Here is a 27,288-nt window from a genome sequence, read left to right on the forward strand (position 1 = left end):
TCTGTATTACGGAGCCGACAATTCATAATAGCTGCGAGTGATTTTAAAGGACTTTTTTTCCTGCATAAATGACACTTTGTGCAGGGACAGTTCTAAGCACCAGAAACATGAGCCCCTTCACAGGCATACTATGACAACCCCCCAGCTACGAAATTTAAAGGAATATTACACTTTTATTGTTTCACTTTAATCATTATTAAAATAACTGCTCCCCAAACACTTTTTAGGACAGTAACTTGCAGAATCTTTTCTCTCTGTCAAATCTTTTTTCTCTGTCGAATATTTTCTCTATATAATCTTGGACTAATAGAGGTAAGGTTAGGCACATTCGACCATAGGTTCTATAGACAGATTGTTATTGTCAGAGTCACGTCGAATCTCCTATTCTATATCGAACTGTTGTAACAATGAAAACGAAAATAAAGCATTTATTTATGTCGGATCTTTCGTTTTTCGGATTTTGTGCTTTCGTTATCGTTTGTCAAAACGAAAATAGCTGAAATTCGGACGAAAATGCATTCGGACGAAAACGAATGCACATGTCTAATGTCGAATCTTTTCTCTCTATGTCGAATAATCTTGGACTAATAGAGTTAGGTTGGGCACATTCAACCTTTTTTGCTATCGTCTCTATAATGTCAAATCTTTTTTCTCTATGTTGAATCTTTTCTCTCTATGTAGAATAATCTTGGACTAACAGACCTAAGGTTAGGCACATTTGACAACAGGTTCGATGGACGCAGATTGCTATTGTCAGCGTCATGTCGAATCTCCTATCTATATCGAACTGTTGTCACAATGAAAACAAAAATAAAGCATTTTTTTATGTCGGATCTTTTGGTTTTCTGATTCTGTTTGTTAAAACGATAACGAAAATACCGGAAATTCGGACGAAAAGGAATGCACATGTCTAGTATAAATCTGGATTGAAATACGTTTGTCATTTGTGTGTGTTCCTAACATTTTGCTACTTGTATATGTGTATATCATTTTTATTTTTCAATAAATTTGAAGTTTGACGTGCACGGTCGGGGCAGGGCGGTGCATGTGCAGCTCAGGAGGCGATCGGAAGGGCGGACCTGTCAAGAGACAGATCTGATTGCGGTCAGTTGTGCTAACAACGTAATTAGCTATGGGATATAACGCACAGGGAAGCACATTTATGGCATTTGCTATGCAGTAGCCGGATGTCCGGACACTGTGTGCTCTCTAAACCCCCTTTTTAAGGTAACAATCCAATTTAAACTTTTGAACTAACGTTTTAGCAGACATAGGAAGTTTGCTTATATATTGAATGCTCTTGGGTACATTCTAGATTATAACTGGCTGCTATATGAATGCAGATACCTACCTGAGCCAATCTCTGTTTATTATATAGATACTGGAGGCTTATATAGAAACTTCTCTGTCTGCATTTTGGATCCACATATCGCTCAGGTAATAACCCTGTGGCATTTTTTGCACTCTTTGCATTTTAGAAGTGACTAATAGGTCATGTATATTTATCAGTACTCTCTACATTAATTTTCAATTTCAGGCCTACCTTCCAATTGTTTGGCCTCAGTGCTCTTGTCTGTCCTGTCCTGGAGGTTCTCCTTTGGGAGGCGGAAGGCCTGTTATTCCTGGCTTCTCGATTTGTTTTTCCAATACAGGGGAAACTACCCTCTGGTGGGGTTACCTTATTTCTTTACGAGATACAGCTCTCCTTTTTCATGTTTTTAAATACAAATACGGAATATTTTATCTGTGACACCATCACAGTACATGTAAGTGCATCTAATATAATATATATAAAAAATAATGTTTGTTTACAAAGACATATATACTCTTTTGAAATAATGTGTATTGACAGTACATGTCTTTTGCAATGTCATAGATGTACATGTGTTCTCCTTGAAGAACACCCCTGAGGAAAAAATGTATCTGAAACGGGTGAAGGATCACATTTTAATGTGTGCTGCAATATCGTTGTCTATGTATACAGATTTGTATACATTCCAAAAAATATTTTTGATGTCTTAACCATCATGTTTTTAACATGCTTTGTTAAATAACTATTTTTGTTACACTTTAATTACGCTTCAATACTTTTTGTATAGATACCAATGCCTTTAAAGTCATTTTTGGGGATGCTCATTGTTTGTAACCATGCAAATCGTCTCAGCAGCTTGACACCCTTGTTGAGACCCTTGCAAAACACAATATCGTCTCTGTAATATCGTCTCTGCCAAAAAAAATACATAAATAAATAACCCATGCAAGTCACCACGCAAACTCGGCCCAGCAACCTGACACCTGTTGAGACCCTTGCAATCATGCAAAATCGTCTCAGCAGTCAGACACCTTTGTTAAGATCCTTGCAAAAAGCAACATCGTCTCTGCAATTGTCAAAAAAATGAATTCATTAATTAATAAATTTAAAAAAACCTTTGTCACTATGCAATCGGCAACCTGACACATGTTGAAGCCCTTGCAACCATGCAAAATCATCTCAGCAGCCTGACACCCTTGTTGAGACCCTTGTAAATGCAATACCATGTTGAGGGAATGTGGACTGGTGCAGTTCAGGAGGGGGGGGGGCCCTCTTTTCTTGCAGCCTGCCAGGTTGCGTGCTTGGATAAGGGACTGGTATGGATTTTGGGGGGACCCCTACACCATTATTTTTTTAAATTTGGCACAGGGTTTGCCTTAATTTCCATTCCAGAGCTGAAGGGCCTGGTATGGATTCTGGGGGGACTCCCGTGCAATTTTTTTTGTTTCGGGGTCCCCTTTAATATTCATACCAGATCCAAAGGAACATTTCATTTTTATTGTTTCACTTTAAGCATTATTAAAATCAGTGCTCCTGAAAAAACTTTCTTTTTTAAAACTTTTTTGCATTGATAAATGTCCCCTTGGGCAGGACCCGGGTCCCCAAACACTTTTTATGAGAATAATTAGCAAATAAGCCTTTAAAATTAGCACTTTTGATTTTTCATGTTAGTGTCCCATAGACTTTAATGGTGTTCCGCGGATTTTGAATTTGCCACAAACACCGCATATTGTTCAGTATTCCCCCCAAACGTCCAAACAACCAAAGTTTGGCCCAAACTTATGCTTAGGCCGAACCGTTCGCCCATCCTTAGCAAGCGCAATATCATCTCTGCAAACCCAACACCCATTGAGACTCTTGTAGTCATGCAATATTGTCTCAGCAGCCTGACACCCATTCAAACCCTTGCAGCCATACAAAATCGTCTCAGCAGCCTGACACTCATTTGAGACCCTTGCAAAAGGCAATATCCTCTCAGTAACCGCTCACTTGTCGAGACCCTTGTAACCATACAATATAATCTCAGCAGCCTCACAGTCACTGAGACCCTTGCAACCACGCAATATCGTCTCATAACAACCTCATACTTATCGAGACCCTTGCAACCACGCAATATTGTCTCAAACAACCTCATACTCATCGAGACCCTTGTAACCACACAATACCGTCTCAGTAACCTAACTGAGACCTTTGCCACTATGCAATATCATCTCAGCAAACCAGACTGAGACCCTTGCAGCCACGCAATGCTATCTCAAAACATACCTCATACTCATTGAGACCCTTGCAACCATGCAATATCGTCTCGACAAACCAGACTGAGACCCTTGCAACCACGCAATGTCATCTCAAAAACAAACCTTCATACTCATCGAGACCCCTGCAACTATGCAATATCGTCCCAGCAACCTGACACTCACTGATACCCTTGCAACCACAGGATATCTAAACGATGTCTAAAACACTTCATGGCACGCACCTACGTGCAAACCCGCATTCAAACTAACTTGCAAACACACCTCAGTGGCAGTGGCATAGAATGCATTAAGATAAAAAAAAAAACTTCTGTCTTCCTGGAGTTCAGCTAAAGTCATGTGAATAACAAGTCACCATTGTAAGCACCTCTGGTAGTATTACAGCTTGTCCGAAACACTGTCACTGTCACCTTCGCTTGACATAAAGACGTGAAATGTAAAAGGAAATAACTTAGTAAATACTTTTATATATACACGTATAATAACTAGAGCTGCACGATTAAGCGTCAAGAATCGTTATTGCTCTTCTGAAGCCACAGCTGTCAAAAGAAAGGAAGGAAAAAAACAGGCAGTCCGCCAAGAATCACAACATTCTTTAACAGTTGAACTAAGTATAAACATTGTAAGAATTTGCCAATGGAACAGACTTTGTGTGTACGTAAGAAAAGTTAGCCACTTAAACACTAAACCTTTTTGTTGGTTTCAAGTTAAAGCAGAGGTTCACACAAAAATTGAACCTCCGCTTTTCGGAACCCCCCCCCCCCCCCCCCCCCCGTGTCACATTTGACACCTTTCAGAGGGGATGGGGGTGCAGATACCTGTCTAAGATGTCTCAGGTATTTGCACCCACTTCCAGGCATAGACTCCCATAGGAGTCTATGCTTCTTCCTGTCCCATTGCGCTGTCTGCTGGGGAACACACAGGTCTCAGAGACAGCCCGAACCATTCTCATTGCGCTGCGCCACTTGCGCATGCCTAGTAGGGAACCGGGAAGTGAAGCCGCAACGCTTCACTTCCTGATTCCCTCACCAAGAATGACGCCGGCAGAAGCCGAGAGCTGAGAGATTGCTCGGCTTCAGCTGCCGACATCGCTGGACTCCAGTTAAGGTAAATTTCCATTTATTAAAAGTCAGCAGCTGTATTATTTGTAGCTGCTGGCTTTTAACCACTTCCCGACCAGCGCACGACGATGTACGTCGACAGAATGGCACGGGCAGGCATATTGGCGTACAGGTACGTCCAATATTCGATGCCGCCCTGCCATCGGGAGCGCGCCGTGAGTCCGGTCGCGATCGTCTCACGGAGCGGCCGAATGGAGGAAATGCTGTGTAAACAACATTTTTCCATTCTGCCTAGCAACTAGTGACGCTGATCTCTGCTCCATGTGATTGGAGCAGAGATCAGTGTACACTAAATGAAAGCCCAACCCCCCCACAGTTAGTAACACACCCCTAGGAACACTTAACCCCTACACTGCCACAGTAGAGTAAAAAATAATGTGTTTTTTTCAAAATTGTCGCTCTATTTTTGTTTATAGCGCAAAAAATAAAAACCGCAGGGGTGATCAAATACCACCAAAAGAAAGCTCTATTTGTGGGAAAAAAAGGACGTCAATTTTGTTTGGGAGCCACGTCGCACGACCGCGCAATTGTCAGTTAAAGCGACGCAGTGCCGAATCGCAAAAAGTGGTCTGGTCTTTGACCAGCAAATTGGTCCGGTCTGAAAGTGGTTAATTCATCTTTTTGAGCTCTTTAAAATCATTTTTTTTCTAGAAAATTACTTAAACCCCCCCAAACATTTTATATATATATATATATATATATATATATATATATATATATATATATATATATATATATACATTTTAGCAGAACATTTTATATATATATATATATATATATATATATATATATATATATATATTCTTTTTTTTTTTTTTTTTTTTTTTGTAGTAGAGATAAAATGGTGGTTGTTGCAATATTTTATGTCACACTGTATTTGTGCAGCGGTCTTTCAAATGTAATTTTTTTGGAAAAAATTACTTTAATGAATTAAAAGAAAAAAAAAAAACTAACCAGTAAAGTTAGCCCGATTTTTTTTTTGTATAATGTGAAAGATTTTATGTCGTGAGAATCGTGAGAGAATTGTAATTTTTTTACTCTAAGCAAAAGAATAGTGATTCTCATTTTGGCTAGAATCGTTCAGCTCTAATAATAACATATTATCCATATACAGCTATTAGAATACAATTTTCATGATAGTGTTTCTTTAACTACACACAGTTATCAGAATACAAAATTTTAATCAGATCTAATGACCCTAGCTAATATCTGATTAGTTCTTATAGGTTACAGTTTATGAATGCTCTTTGTACTCTATAATAAACCTTATAATTAGGACATTTGATAGAATAAGATCAAAGTGTTCAATATTCTGTATTCTTAAGAAAATCACCCCCCTGTGTACAGTCAGCTGGTGAGTAATACCTCTTTATCATTTTCCCACTGCGCGTTCTATGAATACCATTGTATAGCCAATGGCCATGGGATTGAATAGCGTCTATGTGAAAACTGATTAAAAAGAGACCTATGTTGACGTTTAGTGAATTCCAGGTCACATTCAGCATAGCGATAGCTGTCAGTTTCCTGGAAGGTGTCAGCTTGCAGTATATTTACATCTTATTTTGTGTGGAGGCCATTTCTCGAATGCTGACCCGCCACCTTTCAAGGTAACAGCTCCTTGTTACAATAAAATGCTAAGGGGTTTGCCCAAATCCGCATCCTTTAACTGCTGCCCTTAAGTGCGGTGCCACACAAAGGAGCGCTGGCCCTTGTGTGGCTGCAAGCTGGTAATTCTCACTTGCTAGGAAGTCGCTAACAATGCCTTGCTTCCAGAAATCTGGCGTGTTTCTGTACAGCTGACAATAGCCGATGCGTGAACATGACGTGCATAGAATAGAGAGGCGTTATTGAAATAGGGCAGTCAATGCAGGGCTGGTGTACTCATACTGCCCGCTTGCTATGCTGGTATGAAGCTGCTAACGGTATCATGAACAAACCACAGCAAATTCTAATCTCAGTGTTCTGTGTGAGTTTAAATAGCCAAAATGCCTTAAATAATTCTCTTTCATAACAATAATATAGGGAATGGATAGATTACACTTTGTTCCCTTGGTTTCCATTAATCATTTTTTAACAAATATTATGAATAGCGGTAAAAGGAGAGACTAGTGTCTATGACAGTTTGAATCACTGTATATCCGAATAGGCAATCGGTGTTAATTGATCCCCCAGGAGCATGCTCAGAGATGTAGTTCTGTAAATGGTATGTTGATTCATAGTCCAAGCAGGTCTTTTAGACTTCCTAAAATTTTAAGATATTTACAGTTCATTCTTTTATATTCTTGTTAAAGTTATTCTCTCTAGAGATGAGTGGAATGATTTTGTCATGGCTTTCACTCATGTAGCTGCTTAAAGTGTCACATCATAAAAAAAAAAAACGATCAATAGATAATGTATGACATTCTGTTCATACTCAGTCACTATAAAATTAGTTTTCTGTTTTCTGCAAAAAAATAAAATAAAATCAGGTTGCTCCTGCTGCTCTCTATCTCCCCCTTCTGTTCATGTCCCCAATTCAGCTAGGGATTTTGCAGCTGTAGTGGCAACTCTGTACATGCTCAGTTTACAGTGAGTTTCTATGCTGAACATGTTCTCTTCTATCACATCTGAGCAGCCCATGTGACTATAGTCACACATGTGGGCGTATACACAGTGGTAAATGACAGCCCACTCCCTCCCTCCTCCTCTATGCCCACTAACCAGCTCAATACAATGGGAGCGGGATATTACATGTAGATTAATGGAGACTTCAGGTGATTGTAAAGTCTTTTCTATTAAAATTACAAACTTTTTATGCTCTGTTATGTTATGTTATGCTCTGTGCAGTGGTTTTGTCCTTCTCTTCTCGGTTCCCTGGATGGAGCTCCTGGCCCCTCCCTCCTGGTGATTGCGGCTTGCTATGGGGGTACCCGAGCTGAGCTGGAGCTCTGTGTATCCACTCAGACATGGAGCTGTGATTCGGCCCCACCCCCTCTCCTGATTTGCTAACTGAGTTTGATTAACAGCAGCGGGAGCCTATGGTGCCACTGCTGTGCCTCGGCCAATCAGGATGGAGAGTCCTGGACTGCCAAGGCACTCGTGGACATTGCTGGATAGAGAGGGGGGCTCTGGTATGTATTGGGTGGGGTGGGCTGAGGGGGACTGCTGCACACAGAAGGCTTTTTATTTTAATGCATAGAAAAATCCTTCTGCCTTTACAGTCATTTTCACCTCCCTGTTATTCTAATGCCGCCTACACGTGACCGGTTTTCCCATCAGAATAAACTCAGACGGTCTTTCCAACGGAGTTCCGATGGAGTTCTGCTGAAACAGACTTGCCTACACATGATCACTCCAAAGTCCGTTTGTTTAGAACACGATGACGTATGACTGGACTAGAAAAGGGAAGTTCAATAGTCAGTAGCCAATAGCCGCCCTTGCGTCATTTTTGGTCTGTCGGAATAGCATAGAGACGAACAGTTTTCCCGATAGAATTGATTCCGTCGGAAAGATTTAAAACATGTTCTATTTCTAGGTCCGTCAGAATTAAAAAAAAAAAAAGTCAGATGAAGTGTACACATGATTGGAATATCCAATGAAATTATTCCGTCTGACATTTTCTGCTGGAAAGTCAGACCGTGTGTACACGGCATTAGACACAGGCTATGGTGGCAGAAATCCACCCACACCATGTTATTGCCAAAAAATAATAAAGATTTGATGTGAAATATATTTGTATGATCATTTAAAACAGTTTATTAATATTAATGATTTATTTTACTCCATATTTCAAAGGCTGTTTATTTTTTATTTTTGAGGATGTGACCAGCAGCAGAGAACTAGAAGCTCCTCCTGCTTATGTTCCCATGCAGACAGGCTGGGGAAGATCTGGGTCATGTGATAGCTTTATATTGATAAGGCAAAAGGTACTTAGATTTTTTTTTTTATAATAACCACTTCAGCCCCGGAAGATTTGGCTGCTGAATGACCAGGCTATTTTTTGCAATTCGGTACTGTGTCGTTTCAACTGACAATTGCGTGGTTGTGCAACGCTGAAACCAAACAAAATTGATGTCCTTTTTTTCCCACAAATAGAGCTTTCTTTAGGTGGTATTTGATCATCTCTGCGTTTTTTATTTTTTGCGTTATAAACAAAAAAAAGATGACAATTTAGAAAAAAATACAATACTTTGCACTTTTTGCTATAATACATATCCCCATTTTTTTTTTTTTTTTAAAAAGCTATTTATTTCTCAGATTAGGCCGATATGTATTCTTCTACATATTTTTAGTAATAAAAATAGCAATAAGTGTATATTGATTGGTTTGTGCAAAGGTTATAGGGGATAGATATATAGCATTTTTATTATTATTATTTTTTTTACTATTAATGGTGGCGATCTGCACTTTTTATTGGGACTGCGACATTTTGGTGGACACATTGGACTCTTTTGACACATTTTAGGACCATTAGCATTTATACAGAGATCAGTGCTATAAAAATGCACTGATTTAAAAAAAAAAAAAAAAAAATGCACTGATTACTGTGTAAATGTCACTGGCAGAGAAGGGGTTAACACTAGGGGTGATTAAGGGGTTAATTGTGATCCCTGTGTGTATTTCTAACTGTGGGGGAGGGGACTGACCTAGAGGAAATGACAGATCATGATTCCTAGCTATTAGAAACTCACAATCTGTCTCTCCTCAGAACAGAACAGGCATTTGGGTGTTTACACAAGTCCCTGTTCTGCCTCTCGTGCCCACGATCTCTTGTGACTGTCGACCATGAGCATCGGCACCCCTGCAGTACAGCAGCGTGCGTCTTCTATCCTGCTTAAGGGAGCCAACGTATAGCTACGAGGGCTCGCGGGAGTGTGCTGTCCTTCTGCAGTATAATGACGGCAGCTGGTCCTCAAGCGGTTAAAATAATTACTGTGCCATTATCCATATAAAGAAGTAGAAGGGATAATGTAAAGTAAAAAATCAAAGTAAAATTTGCTCATCTCCCCTTCAGGATTGCAATGTCCATCCCTAAAGCTTTACACTTTAAGCATAAAAGACTATTCCAAAGTAAAATATATGAGGACATGGGGGGATGGGTCTCTTCTGATATCCTCTCAAAAGGGTACTGTCCCCTCCACCCATGCACATGCAGATACATAAATAGGTGCCTCGGTTGGTTTGCTTTGATCTACAGCCTTTTTCAACCAAGGTTTCAAGGAACCCTAGGATTCCTCCATAGGTTTCTAAGGCTTCTTTGAGCAATGATCAAATTCTGCCTCTCAGATAAGTAACTACTGACAACTGTGATGTTTGGGGGGGGGGGGGGGGTTATTCGCAATGACCACAAATGTAACCACCTCCTGTCTGACTATAGCTGAACCTAATTTGCCGAGAGGGCATCCATAGACGTCCTCCTGTGCCCCTGCAGGGCGCTGCGGCACGCTCTGTGATCAGTGAGTCTATGAGACTCGGCTGATCACAGATCGGAGTAAGGGGTTGATCCCGACCCTTGCCACTGGATCAGCTGTCAGCCAATGACAGCTGATCATGTGATGTAAACAGAGCCAGTAATCGGTGAGGAGAAAAAAAAAGCAGCTATCATTTACTGATGTTTAAAACTTCAGCACAATGAAAAATAAAGGTGAAAAATAGAAAGAAATCATGTATTGTATAATATTTCATATCGGTTGTGATCCTTGTTGGGTAACTGCAATTCTACTTCAAATATCCATTTCTGAGAATGCATGAGCTGAAACGAAGATTGCTGAATGTCTTTTAGTGATTACAGTAAAGTAGGACTGTGTTTCTTTGTGATGTGTATTGAACAGAGTGAGTCACTGAATCACTTCCATCTCTGGCTTAATTACTCATGGCTGAGACAGGGGTGCTGCGAGGGTATAAGTCAGCAGTAGCAGGACAGCATTAAGACGCTGCTGGGTCCAATGAAAAGATCATGCGAGTGGACCTTATGCCTCATTTATTACATTTTCCTAATATATATAGTGGTTAATTTAGTAGGGTTAGAATATGTTATGGCTTAAAAAAAAAATCACAAATTAAATCGGAGATAAAATGTATATATATAGCATCTTCAGTGCCTGAAGTAAGATCACTGTGTGTGCTAAGGATGGTCACACATGGTCCAACAGCTGCAACAGCTGCAAAATAAATTAGCTAATTCCTACAGCATTAAGACACTGCAGGGTCCAATGAAAAGATCATGTAAGTGGACTTTGTGCCTCATTTATCACATTTTCCTAATATACATAGTGCTTCATTTAGTAGGGGAAGACTGTGTTAGGACTTTAAAAAAATCTAGAATTAGCAAAGATAAGATAAAATCTATAAAATACATCTTTACTGCTTGAGGTAAAATCACACTGAATGCCAGTGGCGGCTGGTGCTCAAAATGTTTGGGGGGGTTCGCAAACAAACTGAAAAATTCTGAAAAAAAAAAACATCAATTGCAGCCTCACTGTACCATCAATCTCAACCACTGTGCCCATCAATTGCCACCACTGTACAATCAAATGCAGCCACTGTGCCATCAAATACAGCCACTGTGCCATCAAATGCAGCCACTGTACCCTGTAGGCACTGTACAGTCACTCCAGGCTCTGTAAGAATACTTACAGTAATGCCGGGATCCACCCAGATGCCTGATATGCAGCTAGCACAGCCACTCAGCATGCCACTGAGAGCCTGAGCCAGCCACACCTGTCCCATCCCCAGCTCAGTGCTCCAGTGAGCTCTGGAAGAGAAGAGCAGAGGTTAAAGCTGCACAATTAATCATTAAAAAATCGGGATCTCGATTCACCCCCTCTGATGATCTCTCCTGCAGACGTTGCCGATTCTTTCATATAAACAAGTGGAGAAACTATCTGCTCACTCAGTTGTCAAAAGAAAACATTGGGCAGTCTGACAAGTTTTTTTAACTTGCAACATTGTAACTAAACTTCCCTCTTAGCCCTTGTACACACGGTCAGAGATTCCGAGGGCGGCACAGTGGTCTGAGGGCGGCACAGTGGTGTAGTGGTTAGCACTCTCACCTAGCAGTAAGAAGGGTCACTGGTTCAAATCCCAACCACGACACTACCTGCCTGGAGTTTGCATGTTCTCCCTTTGCCTGCGTGGGTTTCCTCCGGGTACTTCGGTTTCATCCCACAATCCAAAGACATGCAGGTAGGTTAATTGGCTTCTTTCAAAAATTGGCCCTAGTATATGAATGGGCACCTAGGATTGTGGGCTCCTTGAGGGTAGGGACAGAAATGAGTGTGTACAGGGATAGGGACAATTGTAGACACTCACTCAGGTTGGACTGGTGTCTTTATTCAACCTAACAAACTATGAAACTATGAATGTGTCCGATCGGACCGTTTTGTCGGATAGTCCGACTGTGTGTGGTCTACATCGGACTGTTTCCGTCAGAGTATCCGACGGACCAAGTTTTCCAACTTGTTGGAAAAATTTTCCGACAAAATGCTCCGATCGGACATACTCCAATCATGTGTAGAGAATTCCGATCGGACAAAGTGCCACGAGTGCGCAGATCAAATTCCTACACCAAAGCTATTGGCTACTAGCGTGAACGTAGTCCCGTCGTAACGAAATAACGTCATCACGTCGGATTTTCCAACAACTTTGTCCGACCGTGTGTATGCAACAGTTTCGGACAATATCCGTCCGACGGATTTGGTTGTCGGAATCTCCGACCGTGTGTACAAGGGCTAAGATCAAAGGGATATAACTTCTGTGTGCATAAATAATCCAGGCAGACTGCCAAGTTTTCAACAACGTGTAAACGCATGACGTTTAACCACTTTTTCTGACACTTCTTTCTTAAGTTAAAATCAACATTTTTTGCTAGAAAATTACTTGAAACCCCCAAACATTATATATATTTTAGCAGAGACCCAGGGAATAAAATGGCAATTGCTACAATATTTTATGTCACACTGTATTTGCCCAGCGGTCTTTCAAATGCAGTTTTTTGGGAAAAAATTCACTTCAATGAATAAAAAAAAAAACGATACAGTAAAGTTAGCCCAATTTTTTTTGTTTTAATGTGAAAGATGATGTTACGCCGTGAGAATCGTGAGAGAATCATGATCTATCTTCTAAGCAAAAAAATCGTGATTCTCATTTTAGCCAGGATCATAAAGCTCTAGCAGAGTGCAATGACTAATGCCGCATACACACGACTGGACTTTTTTGACAGCAAAGGTGGGACGGAACGAGTCCATCTGACAATTTTGATCGTGTGTGGGCTCCATCGGACCTTTGCTTGCCAAAAATTTAGTGGACTTTAGAAATAGAACATGTTTTAAATTTTCCCGCTGGAACTCTCCCGGACCGCAGGGCAGGGCAGCTATTGGCTACAGGCTATGAATTTCCTTATTCTAGTTTGGTCGAACGTCATCACGTTCGAATCTCGTCGAACTTTGGTGTGATTGTGTGTGTCCAAGTCCGTTCATTTAGAAAGTCCACTGGAACTCCGCTGAAAGTCCGTCGGAAAGACTGTCGGACCTAGTCCGTTGAAAAGTCCGGTCGTGTGTACACGGCATAACAGTCAATGCTCTCTCCTAAGAGAAGACCGAGATCTGAGTGATCAGCGGTCATGTGATCACTCTGTTCCCTAAGAGCCAATGTTTGGGGGTATTCTATTTGAGTGGTAACAGCCTTACCAAAATAATCCATCTTAATAATAGAAAAGATGAAGCTATGAATATTGGTAATGGTGAATGAATATTGGTGGTGAAATCAAACCTTCTTATGCACTAGCCATATGCATATTATCTTTATACATATCGACTAAACAAAAAAAAATGGCTGCTTTATCCTGATTGGTTGCCATGGACTGCATCCCTTTTGTTCTTTAGCCCTAATTTGTTTTATAGCAGCCACAATATATGAAAGACAGTATATTATCTTACCTATTACAACACCATTGCTTTTCTTAATGAGCCTTTTTTGAAACCTCCAAGAGAGAGATGGCTTCATTGTATAGAGCACTGGCACCTCTGACACTGAATTCTGGGCTTTGAGTTTGTTGAAGGGATAATTTATGCACTCAGTGGCTCAATATATTTCCTACCAGAGAACAGAGAATAGAAATAACAGCTTTCTAAGTTAAAAAAGGGAAAAAGGGACACCATCATAAAAAAATATGCTGCAAAAGTTCATTAGGGTTAATTAATATACATTTCTCAAATAGCTTGACTAGCTCTGCCTCCCTATTCCTAATAGGAGTGTGGGGTTGCTGGTGTGTCAGTCTACTTTTAAATATTGGGAATTCTTGTCTGAGTCTTAAGCCTGTGTCTATATGATGATGAGCTGGGAGAATTCTCTTCATTTTTAATGAGAAAATAGATCCCGATGCAAGAGGTGTAATTCGCTTTGCACAGAGGCAGTCACCATGCGCAGGGATCGATGACAGACACTCTGTGAATTTCAATAAGAGTCAAAAGTTAAAGTCGCTAAAAAAATCATAGTCAAGTTTTTTGACGGTTTAGGCTGATCAAAGCTCTTTGTCAGCAAGGATCAATATGTTTTGGAAGATACTGGGACTGCCTAAAAAATAAAAGACGGGGATATAAGTTTAATGTAAAAATGCATATATTGGGGGCAATTTACCTGCCAAAGGATTTTTATTTCTTTCCATCCAATTCTGAGATTATTAGAGCAATGCTACACAGCACAGCCCTGTATGACAGAGAAGGAGACCAGATTTCTTTCTTTTGTATATGTGTATCCACAATTTCTGATTGTGGCCCTGTTTACAGCCAGTCACTGGTCACCATTGCTGGGGAAGTGGGGTTATCGTTACAGCCTGGCACTGGGCACCTGCTGGGCAATGCTGATTGGGAGGTTATTTTTTACACCCAGCCGCTGATCACCAATGCTGGTTGGGAGGTTATTTTTTACACCCAACCGCTGATCACCAATGCTGGTTGGGAGGTTACTTTTTACACCCAGCCATTCACCACTAATGCTGGTTGGGAGGTTATTTTTTACACCCAGCCACTGATCACCAATGCTGATTGGGAGGTTATTTTTTACACCCAACCGCTGATCACCAATGCTGGTTGGGAGGTTACTTTTTACACCCAGCCATTCACCACTAATGCTGGTTGGGAGGCTATTTTTTACACCCAGCCACTGATCACCAATGCTGATTGGGAGGTTATTTTTTACACCCAACCGCTGATCACCAATGCTGGTTGGGAAGTTACTTTTTACACCCAGACACTCACCACCAGTGCTGGTTGGGAGGTTATTTTTTTACACCTAACCACTGACCACCAATGCTGGTTGGGAGGTTATTTTTTACATCCAGTCCCTGATCACCAATGCTGGTTGGGAGGTTATTTTTTACACCCAACCGATGATCACCAATGCTGGTTGGGAAGTTACTTTTTACACCCAACAACTGACCACCAATGCTGGTTGGGAGGTTATTTTGTACACCCAACCGATGATCACCAATGCTGGTTGGGAAGTTACTTTTTACACCCAACAACTGACCACCAATGCTGGTTGGGAGGTTATTTTTTACACCCAGCCAAAGACTACCAGCATTTCTGACCAAAGTTTATTGTCACAACAGTTGCTGGTTACTAAGTAAGTTCAGATTATTGCATTAAGTTCTCCTTTAAAATAGGAGGCTGAGAAGCATATGTTAGGCCCCTTACACACGGACAGACCGATCAGGTCCCCCTGTCAGTTTTTCAGGTGAACCTGATTTGACCATCCATTGCTCTCTATGGAGAGGCAGATGTCAACGTTGACACCGATCTGGTCTTGTCCGCTAAAAACAGACATTCCCCAACCATCTGTCGGATCGGATCAGATAATAGTCAGATGTAAATGGACAGGCAGTACGTTTCTAACTGGCAGTCCATAGAGGACTCCACCAGTGTGAAAAGGGACTAATGGAAGAGTTACATTTTTTTTTAATTATTGTACTGAGTGTTTTACATCTCTGTGGAACTCTTGCTTGTGGCACAGTAGTTACCCCGTTCCTGCCAGTTGTACGCATATATGACTCATATATATGGTGGCTAGGCGAGTGGGCTTTAACCCCTACGTGACACATATGCATCTGTGGGTAACAGCCCAGTCACTGTTTACTCTCAGCATAGTAACTAATATGTCCCAGATGGCTCCTGATGCATACTTGCAATCAGGAAATTCCAATCATGTGACCATTGTGACAGCTGATAACAGCGGTCACACAATTGGAAAGCATTTAGATCCGTTTAAAGGGCCAGAGAGCAGCAGAATGGGATAAAAGCATACTGTGTGGGTACAAGGACTGTGGAATATGTGTACTGTACATTTAACCATGCACTTTTTACCCCCTGCACGCATTTCGACCATTCTAATGCCTTGTACACATGGTTGGACATTCCGACTACAAAATCCATCTGCCTTTTTTCCAACGGACTTTGTCCGAAACTTGTGTTGCATACACACGGTTGGACAAATTTGTCGGAAAATCTGATCGTTCGGAAAGAGGTGACGTTCGTTACGTACGACGGACTACGTAGAGGCTAGGAGCCTTTGGTCTCGTAATCTAATCTGAGCATGCGTGGCACTTTGTCCGTCGGAATTCTCTACAAACGATCGGAAAAAGTCCGATCGGATTTTGTTGCCGGAAAATTTTAAGTCCGATTGACCCCACACACGATCGAATTTCCTGACAACATAATGCGATCAGACCTTTTTAGTTGGAAACTCCGTCCGTGTGTACAGGGCAGAAGCAATGCACACCATCCACAGCATAACAAATAAGATAATGTAAAAAAAAAAATAAATAAATAACCACATAAACATTTAATTATTATCCTATTAATTATTTATAGTGATAAGTTATAACGCACAATGAAGGTTCACTGAGAATTAAAGAACTATTTCCCTTTAATGCTATGATCAAAGCCAATTTGTAAAATATGTTAATTTTAGTATCAGCAAAAATGCAAACCTAAATAGACATATATAGACAATAATGAGTGAAAGTGCCTATTAGTTTGCAAGACAAGCCAAAGTCTGATTTCCCTGTAGACAAGCTCCTTATCACATATTATTAATGGTCATCATTAAATTTAGAACATTTTAGCTTCCCTGCTGTTTCACATGTGGAAATAGTGGAAAAGAACACCTATGGGAATCATTCAAAGAGTTCTTTCTGTAGAATAGTGCATTTCTGAAGTCTGGATAATCACTCATCCATGTGGTGGTTAACAAGGGGGCAGATTCCTTGGTTAGCATTTTTTTTTTTTTACTTTAAAAAAGGAATAAAATGACCTGCGACACGAAAAATGAGCACCCTGTCCCAGGATTGCTGCACTGGCATAGATGTCAAGGTTTTGAAATAATTGACGAGAACTCTTAACGTTAGAAGAAGTAGTCAACCTTAGGTCTTATCTCCCAACTGTTGGAGGGAATGTCCCTCTTTTTTCTAACCAAATCCCTATGTCCCTCCATCCGCCTTAGATTTCCCTCGTTTTTGTCTTATTTATAGACCTCTATTAAAATAATGCATTATTAAACTACTGAGGGTGTAAAACTACACTAAGCCTTTCATTCCACCTCTAAATTATTGCATTACAAAAAGTCGATATAATGTAATAACTCCCCTTAGGAATAATAAAGCATTCTGAATCTGCATTTAAATAGGGAAGAGTAATGGTAAAAAAGAAAATACTTTTAACCAACAATTTTTACTTTGTTCATTCTTCTTGATCTGTGTACATGGCGGCATGGCAGGGGTGTGTCCTTTGCCTGCATTCTTTGCGGTATAAGGGGTCCTTCTTTCTCATTTTGGAAGGTTGGGAGGTATACCTTATAGTTAATGCACAGTAACATCAAAAAGGGAAATGGTATGCTACGTTATGGTAAATTTGTAGAATTAAATTTAACCATATGCCGACCAGCGCACGACGATATACGTGGGCACAATGGCACGGCCGTCAAATGGACATACAGGTACGTCCCCATTGTGGCCGTGAACGTGGGTCCCATAGACTCGATGTCTGCCGGGTGCCTGCAATCGTGTCACGGAGTGGAAGAACGGGGAGATGCCTTTGTAAACAAGGCATTTCCCTGTTCTGCCTAGTGGTATGACAGAGATCACTGTTCCATGTCATCGGGAGGAGTTATCGCTGTCATGTGAGTACTAAGTAGCCCACCCCCCCTCACATTTAGAATCACTCCCTAGGACACACTTAACCCCTTGATTGCCCCCTAGTGTTTTACCCCTTCCCTGCCAGTGTCATTTACACAGTAATCAGTGCATTTTTATAGCACTGATCACTGCATAAATGACAATGGACCCAAAATAGTGTCAAAAGTGTTTGATGTGTCCACCATGTCACAATAAAAATCTCAGATTGCCGCCTTTACTAATAAAAAATAATAATAATAATATAAATGCCATAAAACTATCCCCTATTTTTACCAAAAATATGTAGAAGAATAAACTAAACTAAAGAAGAAAAAAATTCTTTTTTTTTTCAAAATTGTTGCTCTATATTTGTTTATAGCGCAAAAAATACCACCAAAAGAAAGCTCCATCTGTGGGAAAAAAAGGACGTCAATTTTGTCTTGGGTGCAACGTCACACGACCGCGCAATTATCAGTTAAAGTGATGCAGAAAGTGCTCTGATCAGGAAGGGGGGTAAAATCTTCCGGGGATAAAGTGGTTAACCTGGACTCAAGTCTACACAAATGATGTAGCTTTTTTAAGGCATATCCAAAGTACACAAAGGCATTGTGATAGTCAAAATGACCTTGCTGTAGCATACCTCCCAACATTTTGATATGGAAATGAAGGACACCTATTAGAAAAAGAATGTGGGTATAGGACACACCCCCTGCCACACCCCCTTAAAGGAGAATTATACAAAAAAAAGATTAGTTAAACCCACAAGTGTTTTTCTTCTTTTTTTTTTACTTTTTTTACTACTATTATTACAATTTAACATTGGCTTTTAAAATATACAAATGCAACAAATTAGAAAGGTACCTCTCTCTTCAGCTACCATTGCACTGTTTAGGTGGGTTGTTGGCAGGGGTGGATTGGGCTGGGGGGCAGGGTGGCAAATGCCCCCTGGGCCACTCTGATGCTGGGTAAAAAGGCTGTATTGATTGATGGGCACTGATCAGGCTGTACTGATGGGCACTGATCAGGCTGTATTGATGGGCACTGATCAGGCTGTACTGATGGGCACTGATCAGGCTGTACTGATGGGCACTGATTCAATGGGCCACATGACTGAACTTGCCCCCCAGGCCTAAGGTTGCCAGCCCTCCCCTGTCGGGGAGTAGTAAAAATGTGGATTAACTGCTTGTTTTTTGCCTGTTGGGAATGAGACTTCAGGAAAATATGAAATATGACATAATAATATGTTGCTTTGTCTTTTTGAGTAAGCAGGAGAAGCTTTAAGTTCTTTTCACATTCATTTTTTTAGTCTATTTACAGCCTGTTGTCAGAATCCTTGTTTACAGGTCCTGTAGCTCAAGCTGCAATTTAAAAGCAGAAGGGGAAGACTGATTAGCGGTGACTCATCAGTAATAGTAGCTCAGTCTGAACTTGAAAAAAAATTAAGGCAGTGAAGTAGGTTGTATTTGCTGTGTTGGCTGTATTCAGTTTGTCTGATTAAAACTTTACCAACTCCTAGCTCTCTGGGAATGCTCTTTGATGTATTAAATGCTTATTTGTAGAAAAGAAAAAACAAGAAAAAAAGGAAGTTGCGGAAAAAGTGAGAGAGAAAAAGAGAGGGAGGGAGAAATGAGTGACAGTCCGCATGTGGTGTATTAACACACATTATGCCATGTGATAACATGAGTTATGATGACGCAGTCACTTCATTTGAATGCACTGCCTAATGCACCAAAACACAACAAAAAGGTAAATGCACTATTTTTAAAGCATAGCCCGCCACAATGCAGGGTAGTGTGTCACTGTGCACTGTTTCTCAACTCCAGTCTTCAAGTACCCCCAACAGGTCATGTTTTCAGGTTTTCCCTCAGATGAAACAGCTGTGATAATTACTAAGGGAGTGAAACTGATCAAATCACCTGTGCAAAATAATGGAAATCCTGAAAACATGACCTGTTGGGGGTACTTGAGGATCGGAGGGGTTGTAAAGATTAGTTTTTTATTTTCTAAATAGGTTCCTTTAAGCTAGTGCATTGTTGGTTCACTTACCTTTTCCTTCGATTTCCCTTCTAAATGTTTTTTTTTTCTTTGTTTTCTTTGTCTGAATTTCTCACTTCCTGTTCCTCCTCAGTAAGCTGTTCAGTAAGCTGTTCTGGCTGACTAAACACCGCTCGGAGGATGGTGTGAAGTTTACTGAGGTGAAACAGGAAGTGAGAAATTCAGACAAAGAAAAAAAAACATTTAGAAGGGAAATCGAAGGAAAAGGTAAGTGAACCAACAATGCACTAGCTTAAAGGAACCTATTTAGAAAATAAAAAATGAAGCTTTACAACCCCCTTAAGATAAAAGCCTTCTGTGGGCAGCAGCCCCCCTTAGCCCCCTCGAGGTCCCTCTCTGTCCAGCGATGTCTTTGGGTGTTTCAGCCGTCCGATATTCTCCTTTCTGATTGGCTGAGACACAGCAGCGGCACCTCTGCTGTCAATCAAAGTCAGCTAGCAAATCACGGGAGAGAGGGGGCGGGGGTGGGGGTGGGTCTGACATCTGCTCTCTGTGGCTGTCATGGTGGTGGGCCGTCTTTAATATTGATTGGACCCTGGACAAAACTTTTCTTGCCCCCCCCCCCCCCCATGCAGTTTCGCTCTCCACCTGCTCTGAGACATACAATAAATAGCAGCTAGACTCATAATCATTTTATTGAATCAGATCAGGCAGCTATTGCCATTGGTTGCCAGAGATTACAGTATATCATTATGGTTCACTGACTGGTTGCTAGAGGTTACAGCACACAATATGGTTCACTGATTAGTTGCTAGATGTTACAGCACATGGTTTCTGCTTGTTGATTGGTTGCTAGAGATTACTGTGGATATGACCTCAAGGGGCATGATATACATGTAAACACAGGGTCTGCAGGTGAGTCATCTGTACAAAACAATAGGTCAGAGCTGGGCAGCATTAGTAGCAGCATTAGTAGCAGCACTTCACACTGAGATATCGGGACACAGCACAGGACTAAAACCTCAAGGGATGAGGGAATTTAAACCAGGATAAATGGCAAGTATGAGACAGCTGCTTTGGGCCCCACAACAATGGCAGGGCACAGGGCAGCTGCCCCTGTTATCCTGCCTTAAAAACGGCCCAGGTGGGCCATGATCTCTTTGTCAAGGAGGGATGTTAATGCGGACCTTCAGTCATTTTTTCATCTTTCCCTCTATTAAATCTTCTGCCCTTGTTGTTTTAACTTTGAATAGTAAAACATTTTTTTTCTGCCAGTAAATACCTAATACAGCCCACTTCATGTTTCTTGTCTCGTAAAAAGCCTAGGCTTATGACATCATGCACAGCTCTCTCTCTCACTCTCGTGAGCGTTTGCCAGGAAGGCAGGGGGGTGAGTCATAAGAGTGCCAATGAGAGCTGCAGAGCTGAAGGTGTGTCTGTGTAAATCCAGAAATTGAACAGGCAGCAGCTTCAGCTGCCCACAGTTAAAATGGTTGCAGCCAGACTCAGTGGAGGGAAATTTCTGCAGCATATTTGGCAAGTACAGGATCAAAGTATATATAAAATAATATGCAAAGTGGTTGGAGGGAAGCTTCAGAATGGCAAAGATGTTTTTATTACAAATTATGTGAGCAGACTGCAGTTCTTCTTTAAAGGGGTTGTAAAGACAATTATTTTTTTAAAATAACAAACATGTTATACCTACCTCCACTGTGCAGCTCGTTTTGCACAGAGTGGCCTCGAACTTGCTCTTCTGAGGTCCCTCAGTGGCTGTCTCAGCTCCTCCCCGCAAGAACTTACCACCTTCATGCGAGCTCTCTCACATGGTGGTTAATTCTTGCGGGCGCGCTTCTGTGATACGGGCCGCAGCTATAGCCGCTCACTGTATCACTCGGCCCCTCCGCCCCGGTGCACCGAATCATAGGATGTGATTGACAGCAGGGCGAGCCAATGGCTGCGCTGCTTTCAATCCATCCACTCTAGCCAATCAATGGCCAGGCTGAGCGGCAAAGAGGACATTGGGGGCGAGCGCAGTAGGTGAACGGGCTCAGGTAAGTAAAACGGGGGGCGGTATTGGGGCGGTATTGTTGGATGTTTTTTCACCTTAATGCATAGGATGCATTAGGCCTTTTTCACACGACCGATCCTTGTAGGTTCGCCTGTCAGTGTTTTAGGCGGACCTGAACGGATGCTCATAGACCTCTATGGAGCGTCGGATATCAGCGGTGACATGTCCGCTGACATCCGACCCGCTCCAATCCAAAAAAGTGTGACAGAGGAAAAACCTACTTTTCCATCCGTCTTCGGATCGGATCTGGTGACGACAGACTTTGCGGTCCGTCGTCATCCGATCTCCCATAGGGGAGATTGGCACTCTGATAGGTACGTCCGTGCACAGAGTGCAGAGATGGACCTGTCATCTTCCTGCTCAGCGGGGATCGACAGAGCTTTCCCCGCTGAGCAAGTGGATGTCCACGGGGCGGATCATCACAGATCCGTCCTGTGTGAAATAGGCCTTAAGGTGAAAAAAATGTGAACCTTTACAACCCCTTTAAGGCAGATCTAGCCAATCAGTAGCGCAACCTGACCTTGGTAAGAGAGAGCCCCTCTACCATCCATCTATTATGGCTGTGTTGGGGAAACTTGGAACCATTGATATTTTTAGCCTTAGTTTGGATACACATTATACTATTTTCTTGTGCAATTTTCCTTAAGATTTACCAAAACCATATAATATGAGGTCAAACCTAAACACTTTCAATTTGTATGCAATCGGGCAGGCCTTTGCACTACATAGTTGAAGGTAAATCTGGATGAAATTGAACAAAAAAGTTGTATAACGTGAAGCCAGCTTTAGTGTATTATTTCGCTCTTCTTTAAGTCGTACAACCAGCAACCGGATTATTGCCAAAGCTACTTCTTACAAATGACAGTTTACACGTATTGTAACCACCCTTGCTGACGTCTCCCTAATTGGTCCTACTGTGTATGAATTCTGAGTTCTGTCTTAATTAAATGTAATTTACAAAATGAAAAATGACCAATGGAGTATATTTCAGGTAGAAAATGTGGAAAAGGTGAGTTCTTATTACAATCATAAGCTAAAGAATACAGCACAGAGAGCGAACAAGCTCCCAAGCGGAATTGATTTTTGTCTTGTTGCAGGCTGTGTTCTTCATTAAACACTAGAGAGCACTTTCTGCAAAAAAAGCTTGGATGAATGGATAAAAGGGCTTGCTCCTGCCTACGTCAGCCAGCTAAAATCCATCCCTGCTGTATTTCATAAAACACATTTCCAGTGGTGACAGGAAGAGATGGACAGTGTGAGCCTTTCCAGGGCTTATAATCACAGCAACCCCATTCTGCATTATGGAGAATCAAATACTTGTTGATGGCAATAAAAATGCAAATCGCCGCGCGGATATTTTATAGCTGTTGCTGGTCATTTTTATCAAACGGCTGTTAGGGTATAGGAGGAAGAGTGAGTGTTGCAATTAACTCATTTAGCTTGCATTGGTAAAATTCCAATTCAGTAAAGAGGATGTTTTGCAAATAGTGAAGAAAATGAGGCATTTTTCTTCTATCTTAGCTAGTGAATTTAGATGTTTTTCTCTTTAAAGGCCAACTTCAGGAAACTTGAACGTTCTCCCTTGCAGTGGAGCTGCACCCGCATTACAAGAGTTAATGGTTTGTTTAGGTCTAGGAGGCATGGAAAAAATTTATGTTACCCAATTTTCTGCTTCTCCGCACTACTAGACCTGTTCATGTTGCATCTGGCCTGTAGAAGGAGCTGACGCTCCGAGCGCGTAGCCTCGTTCATCCAACCCTTCTCCCATGGTGTATCTCTGCTCCTTCTGATGTCATTTGCTTGCACTCCATGGCCGCCCAGACCGACTTCCTGGTGGCCACAGGACGTTTTGCAGCTTCTTCACATCTCTTCACATATCCGTGGACACTCGTTTTGGATGGCAGACCACACCACCCCATACAGATGAGCATAGGTGCACGCAGCCTATTGTATTAGGGTGTGCACCTCAAAGCTCCAACACATGCCTTTGTGACATATTAACCGCCCTCTTCCCCACTCATCATTCTAAAACAATGGGAGGAGCAGGTGAGCACACAGGAGGGACCTGGACAACAGAAAGAAGAGAAACTGGGACAAGAGGGGTGGCTTACATTGGTACCAATTCCCTGTATTTTCCTCCCATGGAAGCTGAAGAGGAGGAGAAGCCTACTTTCAGCTGCTGCAGAAGAAAATACAGATCAGTCCATTCATTTCCACTCCAGCTGCCTATCCTGTCCAGGTTCAGGAGGTCGGCAAGTAAGTATCGTGGCTTACCTGTCACCTGCCCACAATTGATGGGTTGACAACTCCAGGATTAGGGTGCACCCAGGGACACCTGGCACACAACTTGCACAAGCCTATGCAGATGAGCTTGCTTTTAATTAGTTTTTTGTAAGTGCATTACCTACCTTGCCAATAAATTTTATCTAATATACTACACTCAGGTGGCGCTTCCTGTGTCTCCCCTTCCTGATGTCCTGAAGTCCTGATGTCCTCCAATGCAGGGTAGATAGACCTATATTGGAAGTGAGGATGCCGAGGGGCAGTCCACCGTCAGAGTATGGAGGAGTGTTGTCTGCCGGGGTGCAGAGAATCGCTTTTAAAGTGCTTTTACTCTCCCCTAGACCAAAACAAGCAAATGACCCTTGAACAACCCCATTAAAAGGAGGAATTTTCATATTTGTCAGAATTGGGATTTATTATAATTTATTACAGATATTTGTATAGTGCCAACAATTTATGCAGCACTTAACATCTATATTGTAAATATTCATCAGTCTCTGCCCTCAAGGAGCTAATATGAGGTTCCTAACTCATATTCTTATATACACATACGAAAGCCAACTTAGACAGGAGCCAATTATCCTACCGGCATGTCTTTGGAGTTTGGGAGGAAATCCACACAGGAATAGGGAGAACATAAAAACTCCAGCCAGGTGGTGTCATGGTTGGGATTCAAACAGGTGACTTTAGTACGTGCAAGCATAGGTACTAACTACTTAGCTACTGTACTGCCCGCTTTATGGATACATTTAGCAATGTTCTGCACATTCTCCCAAACCAACCCTCTTCCTAGCCCCTTAAATACACTAAGCTATACCATATTGCCCACAGGTGTTTAACTTCTTCGACAGCTGCGGTCTCCTGGGTTGTCTACATCACAGCCAGTAAAGATATACTAATAAGCTGCCCATGCCGGCACGCTACCATAGACTTGAATGAAGCATTGCTCCTGTGGTATGAGTACATATTTCGATGTTCTCTGTGGAGAACAGTCAATTGCCACTGTTTGTACTGTTCATCCTACAGACAGGGATACAACACCATTATTAAAATGAACTCCTATGTACGTACCCTGATGATTTTGATTTCACAAAACCAGCATGAAGATTTGGGAAATTTACATTTATACCAAAGTCCACACAAGAAACCAGGGACCAATCAACTGCACATAATGCTTTTCCACATTGGGTAGTAATGGCAAAAACAATAAGGGGACTTTAAAAAGAACTGTTTTTGTGAATAATATCCAAAGTTGAAATAACTAAAGGCTAAGTGAGCACTACTTTGATCCAAAGCAATGAAAAGACCTCCCTTGGGAAGTCAGGAAGAGATTTTTATTCCTTCTGTGTGGCAAAATTGGAAACAGCTGCCCCTGCAGGACTGTTATGTCCTCTTCTAGACCAAAACTGCAGGACAGCAGTCTTTCTTTTAACATTTTTTTTACTATGCAATGATTATTTTCCTTGAACTCTTTGCAAGTTTTATGATAATAATAGTGATAGTAATAGTAATTGTAATAGTGTGTCCTGTTGGACAGTATACCTGATGACCACTTTTTTTCTTTATTGAAATTCCACAATGTTGCTTAATCCCTAACACCGTCATGTAACCGATTTGACTACACACTAAACATCACTACATACACTATATTGTCAAAAGTATTGTGACGCCTGCCTTCACACGCACATGAACTTTAACGGCATCCAAATCTTAGTCTGTAGGGTTCAGCCAGGCCTTCTGGTCCAAAATCAATGTCTGGCCTCACAAATGCACTTCTAGAAGAATGGTCAAACATTCCCATAGACACGCTCCTAAACCTTGTGGACAGCCTTCCCAGAAGAGTTGAAGCTGTTATAGCTGCAAAGGGTGGGCCAACTCAATATTGCACCCTACGGCTAAGCCTGAGATGCCATTAAAGTTCATGTGCATGTAAAGGCAAGCATCCCAATACGTTTGACAATATAGTGTATGTCCAGTGCCTGATACTGTAATGACAGCACTGTACAATACACTAGAGATGCCCCATCTTCTCAAAGTCCTGTTCTTTATCAATGGTAAATAATTCAATGTCATACAGGTGTTTTCATATTTATGGACTAACTGGTCTGTTGCATCCTTGCTTCTGCTATTGCTACAGCTTTCTCTATCTAATGACAGTTTAAAATATTTTAGCAGTTTGCATTTATGCTTTGCTGCATATGCAACACCCAGAAATATATTCATGAATGTGCAATGATTTGGTTTGACTAATAACTTTTCTTTAAGAACCAGGCATTCCATAATTCCTTTTACAAACCATAATCTGGCCATAGACAACTCAGATTTTTGCTGGTTCCTTCTGAATTGGCCACAATTTGAGAGATGGGTGGCCACCCAAGCACTACCTGGTGGAAACTATCAGCTGAATATATTGAATCCTATCAGATGCAATCACTGTTTGGCGCCACTACTGCATTAAGGCAGCTGAGGGTGCAGCAGATGCGTAATACAATAGCCAGTAGTGTAGATTCCTCCATTCACACTGTTAAGAGTGGGTATGGTTATCAATTCATTTTCATGTTTAGTCCACATGCTGAATGGGAGTACATGTCTGTGTATGACTAGCTTGAATAGCAATGTTCAAACAATTATTTATATTTTCTGGATTTCCTCTAATGTTTATGGCCATCTTTACACTCCATTGTGAATCCAACCATGTTTACTAGTGTTGCTTAATAATTGAGTTTTGTGATAGGCACCATTTCATTTGCTTCACAAAAGAATGTACATGAGAGACTATCACTCTAGTAAAATATTAATTGACCTACTTTCCTTCCTGCCATTGTACCCTCAGTGAGGTAAGAGCGCAAGTGGCCCATTACCACATCTGTTGGGTGAACTCCACAAGGCTGTCTAGTGATACCATGTATCTATGTGATCTTTAATGACAGTTGACACCACTAGCTTTTTTGCTGGCTACAATGGTACGTTAGGTCAGATTCCCCATCTTTACAGATCAGTTACAAAGGGCTGCTTAATTTACTGATCAGTGACAATTACTTCTGTCAATAGGAAAGACTACCTGGCAAGCAGAGCTCAGCAAGGACATTAACATCACAGTCATTACT

General features: G+C 41.4%; 1 protein-coding gene across 5 annotated transcripts in view; it reads left to right on the plus strand.

Moving 5' to 3' along the window:
- ELFN1 (extracellular leucine rich repeat and fibronectin type III domain containing 1) overlaps nt 1-27,288 on the plus strand; it is an 808,405-nt gene that overhangs the window by 36,240 nt on the left and 744,877 nt on the right. The window lies entirely within an intron of this gene.

This window comes from Lithobates pipiens, unplaced genomic scaffold (assembly GCF_037356315.1).
Source record: "Lithobates pipiens isolate NorthernLeopardFrog02 unplaced genomic scaffold, aLitPip1_a1.2 Scaffold_22, whole genome shotgun sequence".
NCBI lineage: Eukaryota > Metazoa > Chordata > Amphibia > Anura > Ranidae > Lithobates > Lithobates pipiens.